The following is a 10,566-nucleotide window of genomic DNA, read 5'->3' as shown; positions in this document are numbered from 1 at the left end:
AAGGAATGGATTCCAGAAACTGCTCAAATAAAGGGAACATTCTAACCGGCAGAAGAAGAGGAGGGTAAGAGGCAGGAAGGGAGGAACTGAACAGAGAGAATGTGCCGTGTTGTTAAATGAGTACGAACCTGATGCTTATTCTGTGGAGGCTGTTGCCCTGAGTTTGTCCATACCTGGCACTCTTGGTGTTCTCTGAACCGGTCCAGCTTTGGTTTGGGGTGAAAGTCTTTCTTCTTCTTTTTTTTTTTTTTTTGTCACGACCATCAGCTTTTTTTCCATTTTGGTGAATGAAGTCTAGGTCAGGTATAGTAAGCAATTAACATGGCATGAGGAAAAGTTAGATAAAGGAGAATAGCAATAACAAAATTATGATATGGAAATCACTTCTTTTAGATTGTAGATAAATATACATAAATAATGCTGTTCAACTCTCCCAAATTCCCATCGCTGAGAAATTCTGACCCAGCTCAATTAACCTGCCTTTTACGAAAACTCTTCCATATGCCCCCAGCAATACGTGACGTTCACCTTCCTTTCACCACGAGAGCATTTTCAGGCTTGTTTTAGTCCCACTGTGGGCACACTATGCTTTAACTCCTTTTCGCTTGCATATAAGAAGTCCCTAGTGCACATTTTTGACTCAAATAGCGATTAAAATGCATGGCAGACATTGAAGTAAGGTTTCTATTTGGACTGAATTGGCAAGCCCTGCTCTGAGTCTGTAATGGTCACGTAGATGTTTCTCTGTGAACGCATACGTGTATTAACCTTTACAGGAGCACACACGTGTTTGAAGGCAGTAGTAGGAAGAGGAGTGGCATTCGGGCTCTGGAACTACCTGCCTTGACCTTGAATCTGAGTGTTACCACTATCCAGCTGTGTGACTTGGGGCAAAGCCTTTAACCTATCCTGTTGAAGTTTTCTCTTGTGTGATGGGGATGCTACCAACATCTGTCTGATAAGACAGTTGTCAGAAGAAAATGATAGAATACATGTAAAGCATTTAGAACAATCCCTTTCACAAGTGAGGACATGATAAATATTAGTTATTTGTATTATTATTATTATTATTATTATTTTGGTCTTGTATACAAATTCCTTCAACTGCGTAACTCTTATCTCAAATCCCAGATTATAAACGTCTTGTGGGGAGAGACCGTTTCTCTCTCTTCTGTATTTCATGGTTCAATCTTAAGCATAGTTGTGTGTTTTCTTACTTGTTGGAAAGAGGGTGATATGCTGGAGCCCAGAGAGCACATGGAGCCTCATAACATTTCCCTGAAACATTCCAGGCAGTAAAAGTGTAAAGGTAAATGATAGTTCCGAACCCAGAAGAATCCCGTATTTGGCTGGACAGGCCAGGGTCCTCTGGAAGTTTCTGAGATGGTAACAAGAAATATTTATAGCTATAGGCAACATCTTTTTCCACAAACAGTATTTCAAAGAAACGATATGTATTCCAAGTTCTCACCAGATCCGTGTTAAATTAGAGCACTGCTGAGGAATTTAAGCGATTTTAAATTTTATTCTTTCTTGTTGCTGCTTTTGTTGTTTTTTAGTAAGTTCCGCTTCATTACTGTATCCTGAACCAAGCTTATCTAGGATAATGGTCATATTCAAGTGGTACAGAAGTTGGCCTGGGAATATTTAGTGCCATTTTTCAGGCTCTCTTCAAAGAGGAAAAGGAAGAGAGGACCGAGCCACATCGTGGTATTGGAAAAATATCTTCATCTCTTTTTCAAACATTTTGAGATGAGTGAGACTCCACCTACATGTTGCTAAATAAATGCCTCCTCCATCAAATATTTTAAGAGAAATTAAATCCTTTGGACTCTGATTGTTTTACACTTGCCTCGTCAGAATCTTCCTTTGTAAGAGCAACTTGATAGCTAAGAAGCCCCTGGGGCCTTTATTCTTGAACTAGGAGGTCGTATTTTTGTCAGTGCTCACTGCAACCTGAACCAAGAGAAGCTCAAGTTCAGCTTCAAATTTGGAACCCACAACCTTGAGCGAGTTATAATGCTGGTAAATCTATTCTCTCTGCAAATTCTCTCAGAGGCCATGCTTGAGATGGGATGGATGTCTTAGAAAAGCATGTGTTCAGAGGAAGGAAAAGAACGGTTAGGCCAGTCAAGATATGTCTGACAGTCAAGTCCTGGGCAGAAGTCACCCTGTGGGGTGGCATTCTGGGAAAGCTGACAAGCAGAATGTACTCCTGAGTCCACATGGGAAAGGAATAAAACATCAGGGGTTGCGGACGACGTGAATGGGTTTTGTGGACCGAGTTCTCAATGAATTCTCCACAGTGAATGCTGTGTGTGTTCATTCATTCTTTTAACAAATACCCATTGAGCAGGCGCTGCGAACAAACACTGCACTAACGTTGGAAATACAGAGGTAGCCAGGCAGAAGCTCCCTTCTGTCAAAGATAAACAAAGCTGGATACTAGTTAAAGTGGGAAGGACAGAATTTACTCAGTAATAGCTATTGCAATAGGGAAAAGAGTCCAGCCTGAACTGAACTCATCTTCGATCTGTACAGAGGTGACTGGACATTTTTTTAAAAAATTTTTTTTGACGTTTATTTATTTTTGAGACAGAGAGAGACAGAGCATGAACAGGGGAGGAGCAGAGAGAGAGGGAGACACAGAATCCGAAACAGGCTCCAGGCTCTGAGCTGTCAGCACAGAGCCCGACACGGGGCTCGAACTCACAGACCGTGAGATCATGACCTGAGCCGAAGTCGGCCGCTTAACCGACCAAGCCACCCAGGCGCCCCGTGACTGGACATTTTAACGGGAGAATGGGAAGGGAGGGGTGAAGGGAGATGGGCTCAGTAAAGTCAGAGGAGTGAAACAGTTCAAAACGCAAGGAAGGGAAGTTGGTCCATGTGAAACCCATCTGGGTTTGCCAACTGGTATTTATGCCATTAGGTCCCTCCTCTCCCACAGTGATGGGGAGACGGGCCCCTGTCTTCAGGTGTTGGCTGGAACAAATGGCAAATTCTTTCAGCAGTCTTGCATTTTCCTCAGGCAGGTACTTTAAGGGGGACTGAAGTCATCTTAGGAATGTAGCCTGCAACTGTTAGAACTTATGTTAGTGTTTGTTCAAATCTAAGATTGAGGCCTCGTCAAGAAGAGGGTTCAGAGGAGTCTTCCTAGAGTTGGGTCAAGAAGAGAATCTTTGCATTCTGATAGAATGCATTCTATCAGGAAATTAGAGAATAACATTTTAATGAATGTTTTATTAAATGTATTAATATTATTTTATGGGAAGGGTGCTTATTGGTACTTTAGGTATTCCTAGCTTGGTAGAGAGGCATCCTTGTTGATTTCCACTGACATTAACTAACTTGGGAAATTCATGCCAGAACTACTCTGAGTCAGGTGTAACACATAAAAAGTACAATCATCCATTTTGACATGTTTGTTTCACTGTCCTCAAAACATCTACCAGGATGTCTGAGACATCTGCCTTTCCATCTGGGATCCCCAACTGAGGTATGGACATTGTATTCAGGAAGTCTGAACTCTCTCAGATCCATGACTGAGATAACTCATTTCATATATGTGAACTCATCTTTCTTTCCCTATTTTGATTCTGGGAAGATGTTTTGGACACTTTCAGAACCTGCTGCCCCAAGTCTTGAAATAACTTCTTAGTTCAATCAGCCCCAGCATTACCTTCGCACCACTTTTGTATTTCCAAAGAAGGAAACTCAAACCACAAGCCAAAGTAGAACCTGAGTTCTGGTTCCAACTCTGTCGTGCTTTATGATACAGGACAAGTCAACCCCTTGGGGCTTCAATTTCCTGCTACGAGCGCAGCAGGACACAGTAAGATGTGCCCAGATGGAAAAGTGCTGTGAAGATTAAAATATGTTATGCACATGCTAGTTTTCATTAATTTTGTAAGCATCCATTGTGCTAGGAGCACAGAAAGCTGACTTGGGCTCTTTGGGAGAGGCAAATTATGGGGAAGACTTGGTTCCCACCATTACGATACTGAAAATTGGCTTGAGTTGATAACATAAGGAATTAAAAGTGACATAGAGAAGATACTTTGATTTTCGTTGTGGTAGTTTTGTGTTTCTTAGGGGAAGGAGTTGAAAGTAGCATGAATACATTTTCGCCTTATTTCTTTTTTTTTAATTTTTTTTTTTTTACATTTATTCATTTTTGAGAGACAGAGAGAGACAGAGCACAAGTGGGGGAGGGGCAGAGAGAGAGGGAGACACAGAATCCGAGGCAGGCTCCAGGCTCCGAGCTGTCAGCACAGAGCCCGACTCGGGGCTCGAACTCACAAACCGTGAGATCATGACCTGAGCTGAAGTCGGATGCTTAACTGGCTGAGCCACCCAGGCGCCCCTCCCCCTATTTCTTTAGTCCTCTATAAGAGTGACTAGAAAACTCAGCTATATTTCATGTGCTATTGTCATTGATTAGAAAAAGGAGGCAGAGTAAGGTAGTGATCTGGCCGCTTGTGCAAGGAGACCAGCCACCTGTGTTTCTGATACAGCACATGATGATCGACACTGAGGGCCATGTGGTGTCTCCCTCCTTGGGGTCTTTGTCTGGAATATGACTGATAGGGGAACAAGACTGTTCTGAAGAATCTTTCCTCCTGAGAGGCATTATGGGTCCAAAATGGGTCAAAATCTCATTTCTTGGGGCCACCTGGGTGGTTCATTCAGTTAAGCATCTGACTCTTGATTTTGGCTCAGATCATGATCTCGCAGTTCGGCTCCTGGGTTTGAGCCCTGCATTGGGGTCTTCACTGACAGAACGGAGCCTGATTGGGATTCTCTCTCCCTCCCTCTCTCCCTGCCCCTCCTCTGCTCGTGCTGTCTCTCTCAAAACAAAGACAAAACAAAAACAAAAAAACCATTTCTTCCCTCCATCTTTAGCTAAAAGAGTGACTTGAGTGATTTGTAAATTTAACAACGACTGAGGTTCAAAGTCCCGTTATCCTGTGGGCCCTGACTTCTTGTCCATTGTGTTCCCTTATCGATGCTCTACAGAGCTTGGGGCTCGTGGCAAAAAAAAAAAAAAAAAAAAAAAAAAAGAGCAAAGAGATACTGTCTGTATCTCAGTACAGCTCTTGGCATTCTGGATCAGGAGTGCCATGTTGCTTCCTTCTCCAACCTGCTGTCTCCACATGATGTGACAGCTGAGGACGAGTCTGCGGTGACAGCCAAGTGGTCGAGGGGACAGGGCACTCTGTGTTCCTCTGGTCCCCTTTCCTCTAGTACGAAAATCATGAGAATCATGCCACATCCCTCTGGGAGAAGCATTTGCAGCAGAGTCAGGGCGTTAGTAACAAAAACTTCCACCGAAAGCCAAATTTGATGGAAATCCTAAGCCTGATTTTCCTTGGGTTTGAAATGCATGCTGCTGCAAAGGCAAGCGACCTTCCTTTATTGATGGAATACCTTGAAAATTTCTTTCACAGGCTGTTGCTGCCATGCCCAACCGAGCAAATCCTGCTCTCTCCCTCTGCTCCCTAGAGGAAAGCCTCAGGACCCCACTGGAAAAAGCGAATGATCGATTAATGATGAAATTGGCCAACTTGCCAATAACGGTAAATTGCTTTGTTCTTCCCACAGCAAGGATGCCAGCTCAGTGTGTGGCCTGTGCCTGGAGACAAAGGATGGGAACCCTGCTCAAAATTAACATAGATGAGCTTTCAGACCCATAATGAGCACAGTGATGACAATAAAAGTGGCCTGCGTGTCTGTCGTGTTTTTGACGGATTTCAAATGTTTTACATAGTCTTATGATCAGATATTTACATTTGCAGAAGAAATGCAATGGTCAGAGCAGGCTCCCCTCCCCTTTATGTGGGTAGATGAGAGTGTCGTTCATGAACATGCACACTTTAATATGCATAAAATACTCTAAAGACAGCAAAACAACGGGAAGACCTCCCGGAAATCTGCAGTCCCCTTGAGGACATGAAATTTGCACATGAAACCACGTGCAAATAAATATAAAACAACGTGTCAAAAAGGACAAACTGATGTACGTAGTCACTATTTTTATTTAGTATTTTTGAAATCGTGGAATTAATTATTTTCAATTTAATATTAATCATCCCATGCTCGTTACGTACATAGTCACTATTTTTATTCAGTATTTTTGAAATCATGGAATTAATTATTTTTAATTTAAATTTAATATTAATCATCCCGTGCACATTAAGAAACTAAACAAAATAATGAAGATTAAAATAGCTATTAGCTGCAATCCACCACTCAGGAAAAAGAAAAGGAATTATGTTAACATTTTAATGCAATTCTTCTGGTCCTTTTAATTTTTCCAAAGCTTATAGACTTCATTCATAGAAAAGGGCTTCACCCATACTCTATTTCTTTACTCTCTTTTAAAACAACAACAACAATGTGGCATAGTGTTAAATACATTCACATTGTTGTGCAACCAATTCTGATCTTTAAAAAAGGGCATATATACATGAATACGATAGATTTTTGATTACACTTGTTTTTTTTAATATTTATTAATTTTTGAGAGAGAGAGAGAGAGACAGAGCATGAGTGGGGGAGGGAGACACAGAATCCGAAGCAGGCTCCAGGCTCTGAGCTGTCAGCACAGAGCCCGATGCAGGGCTTGAACCTCTGAACTGCAAGATCATGACCTGAGCTGAAGTCAGACACTTAATCGACTGAGCCACCCAGCCACCCCAAGATTACACTTTTTTTTTTTTTTAATTTTTTTTTTTTCAACGTTTATTTATTTTTGGGACAGAGAGAGACAGAGCATGAACGGGGGAGGGGCAGAGAGAGAGGGAGACACAGAATCGGAAACAGGCTCCAGGCTCCGAGCCATCAGCCCAGAGCCCGACGCGGGGCTCGAACTCACGGACCGCGAGATCGTGACCTGGCTGAAGTCGGACGCTTAACCGACTGCGCCACCCAGGCGCCCCTATACTTTTTTTTTTTTAAGGAATACTTTTTTTTTATAAGTAATGTTTTTTCTTAGTATCAAAAATAATCCATGTTTGGTACAGAGAACTTAGAAAATACCCGTTATCCTAACACGAAAGAATAATTAATGTTATATTGTACCAGTTATCCTTCTAGCATTTTTCCATGTGAGCACACGTATCTGTTTAGGGTATGTCGGTACATCATTTGCATTTGAATTTATAAACACAAAATTATATCAGAGGTTTCAAATACCTTCTCCTTTAGGATTATCTTGTAAGTTATGTGATACAAATAAATCTGCACATGCAGTTTTATTGCCTATTTCTTTTTTTTAATTTGCTATCGTGGTATGAGCTTTTTGTGGTCACTTCCAGAGGAAAGGCTGGAGTAGTTTAAGGTGAAGGAATGTAATTTATCAGGAAGAGCTTTCTAGAGGAGGTGAGCACAGGGGCTAGGAAAAGGTTGCAGGAACCGGCCCCACAGCCTCTTCACTTACCTCCCCGCTCCTTCTTCTGCTGCTCTGGTGTCTGAGGCATCTGTCCGGGAGGCAGAGTTCAGCATGTACCAGAGGCGCAGGATGAGGGAAAGTTCTTCCTGCTTCCTGTTTGCTGGCTAAAATTGTCCCCTCTTGAGGTTTTAAGATAATGATGCTCTTCTTGTGCACTAAAGCCAAGAAGGGATGATACTGAGAGGCAAATACTTATCTGCTGCCTATAACAGAACGTTTCAAGATACCCAAGAGAATTTAAAACTACTCCTCAAAATATAAAATAATTTCAAAAGTCCAAGCAATTAGTAACAAGTAGCAAGTAGGCCAGATTACGGAGAGCTTGAATTGTGTCCTGGGGCTTAACAAATTGAGACCCTGGATTCATAGCAGTCCTCTTTAATCAGTGATTCATATGAATTGATACATGCCACTAGTCATTTTAGCTACTAATCACACAGGCTACAGACAAGCTGAGATATTTGCTGTCAGGTTGTTGGGCGGGGGGTGGGGTTGGATTGTGGCATGTGTAACTCGAGGTCATAAAAATGCATCTACTATGAAAAACTCTAAAATAGACACCATTTTCAACGGAAAGAGAGCTGGGCACCAGATTTAGTTTTGTTTTTGTATTTTGTTTTAAATGACAAGCTGAGCGATCTTAAACAATCCCCCAACCTTCTCTGTGCCTTGGGTTCCTTTTCAATATAACGGGTTTAATATGGTCTAGCTTACCTACCAAGGTTTATGGGAGGCTTGCATTTGTTAACAGCTATGGAAACACTTTGAAAATGAAAAATGCAGTGTAGAGGTACTGTTAGCTAAGCACTTTTGTTACACAACAACCCCATAACATGGGTCGGAAAGTGAATTAAGAGGACAAAATTGGTTTTCCCTGTGGACTGAAGTAGCCTACTGGCTACTATATTTGGGAGTATGTGGGGAAAACTTTCTTTTTTGATACACATTTACATACACTTCTCATAAGAAAAACTGAGCATCTTTGAAAAGATAGACCACTAAGACATACACATAAAAAAGAAGAGCGTTACTCTACAGCCTAAATTCATCATCTTGTGATCATGTTTGAATCTGCATGAAGACATCTGGTTGCTATTTGGGGCAAGGACTGGGGTCACAGCCTCACTGCCAGTGGGTATTCAATGCTTATTGAATGAATGGATGAATGAATGAATGAATGAAAAGTTGGGTTTTAGGTACTGAAAGGGTAAGGTGGTAGGTTACAGACACCTTTTCGAGAAACTACTATGTTCCAGTAAGAGTACCAAGACTTCACCTTCATCTGCTGTATTTATCAAAATTTCTTGGTAAAATTTTCTACTAGCGATTTATTCCACGATAATGATTGTATTCCCAAAAGACATACAAGTGAAACATGGTGGTGGGGAAAATGCAGACTGTGGACTATTTCATAGAATTCATCCAAGCTGTGAGACACACATACCCATCCATCTATGCATCCAGCAAATCCATGCCTATGAAATGAACACACGCACATACATTAAACACACACTCACACACATACAACATATATTCTCACTTCCTGACTTGATTGCTAAACCCAGTAATTTTGAGATAACAATGGAAAGAACAGACCTTCTTGTTTTATAGTTGAAGAGATGTTGAGTGACAGTTTAAGGCACATGGTAGATTAGCAGTGTCCAGCTTCCCTTAATGACTACATAGGGAGCCTGGGGCTCTGGTTGGGGCTGGAGTCCCGGAGCCTGGACTGGGTGGGAGAGAAGTGAGGCATGGTTTACACCATGGATGTGAAGTCTGAATTCCAGCATCGGTGGTCCAAAGGGTGAAGTCTAACCGTTGGGGGAAGTGGGATAGGATGGTTTAAGAAGCAGATCTTGGGGTATTCCCAGAGAAAGAGAGAGAGACAGAGACAGAGAACTTTTTACTAGGGACCTCCCACACTCAGTCTGTTAATGCAGACAAGGGCAGAATCATCTCCGGAGCATGGGTGTTCTAACTCCGAGGTAATTTCTGAAGGCCCCACAGAGAATCAACGCATTTTACCAGCAGGACAATGTACTAAGCATATTCCACAAGTAAACAACGCAAAGCAAAAGATCAGGGTGGTGGGCCTTGTGACAGGCACCAACCAGATCCCCTTTCGGGTGACAGAGGACTCCTTCTCCCAGCTGGCAGACTCCAGCTGCTCCCAGGCAATTGTCTCTGCGGAAGAAAACCCCTTCCCTGGAAGGCCTGAACTCATCGACTGCTCAAATAGGAGAATAAAGGTATGGCCTCCTCATTCCAACTCGAGCAGCTGCAAGCATCAGTCACCCTAGGGGCGCCTGGGTGGCTCATTTGGTTGAGCATCCAACTCTTGATGTCGGGCTCAGGTCATGATCCCAGGGTCATGGGATCAAGCCCCATGAGGAGTCTCATGATAAGCCCCACATGAGGGTGGGGCTCAGCATGGAGCCGAAGATTCTCTCTCTCGCTCCCTCTGCCCCTCTCTCCTGCTCACGCACGTGCTCTCTCTTTCTCTGAGATAAAAAAAAAAAATTTTTTTTAGAAGGGTCACCCTAGTTCTCTGTAGGCTGGTTGAGGACTGCGCTGAGATAGCATCACAGCTCGCCTTCTCACTCTGTCCCTTTCTGCTTCCTTCCCTTCCCGTTCCCAGGTGTTGTTCCCAAGAGCACTCCCCAAAAAACACCTGCAAGCTTCTCTCCATCCCAGAGTCTGCTTCCCAGGGCCTGACCTGCTCTCCCGGCTGACAGTCAGCTTGTCTTCCAGCAGACGGCCAGGACAGCAGTTTGACAACGTGCTGTGAAGGTCAATGTTCCGATCTAAAGAAGATGTGTGAAGACCAGACAATGTCCTGATACATAAGCACCTTGTTCTAGGGTGATGCTGTCGGCTCACTTTAAATATTCAAAGCCTTTCCCACAAGGCTTTGATCATCTCAGTGGCCTCCTGAGGTAGGCAGAAGAAGTATTATTTGTTGCCAATTTTGCAGGTTTGGAAACCGATGCTAACCGAGGGTTACTGACGTGAACAAGAGCCCGTGACTACTGGTAAGTGGCAGAAAAGGGACGTTCAACTGATCCCATAGATGAAAATGGGACTGTCTTTAAAAAAAAAAAAAAAAAAAAAAG

The 10,566-nt window shown here is 42.8% G+C and overlaps 2 long non-coding RNA genes across 2 annotated transcripts; one reads left to right on the top strand and one right to left on the bottom strand.

The window, feature by feature from the left end:
- Window positions 1-1,026: 1,026 nt before the first annotated feature.
- On the top strand, window positions 1,027-6,495 carry LOC147572614 (uncharacterized). Its single transcript, XR_015245957.1, has 2 exons — window positions 1,027-1,756; window positions 5,609-6,495. It is a non-coding gene; the product is annotated as an uncharacterized LOC147572614 (long non-coding RNA).
- LOC112857810 (uncharacterized) lies at window positions 2,601-10,184 on the bottom strand. The gene is made up of 3 exons (XR_003223352.2): window positions 10,170-10,184; window positions 7,442-7,608; window positions 2,601-3,080 (listed from the first exon to the last, which is right to left on the bottom strand). It is a non-coding gene; the product is annotated as an uncharacterized LOC112857810 (long non-coding RNA).
- Between the last annotated feature and the right edge of the window lie 382 nt (window positions 10,185-10,566).

The sequence above is a fragment of the Puma concolor genome, chromosome E4, assembly GCF_028749965.1.
Source record: "Puma concolor isolate L17-30 chromosome E4, mPumCon1.1.hap2, whole genome shotgun sequence".
In the NCBI taxonomy this organism is placed as follows: domain Eukaryota; kingdom Metazoa; phylum Chordata; class Mammalia; order Carnivora; family Felidae; genus Puma; species Puma concolor.
This window is presented reverse-complemented; position numbering and strand designations above follow the sequence as displayed.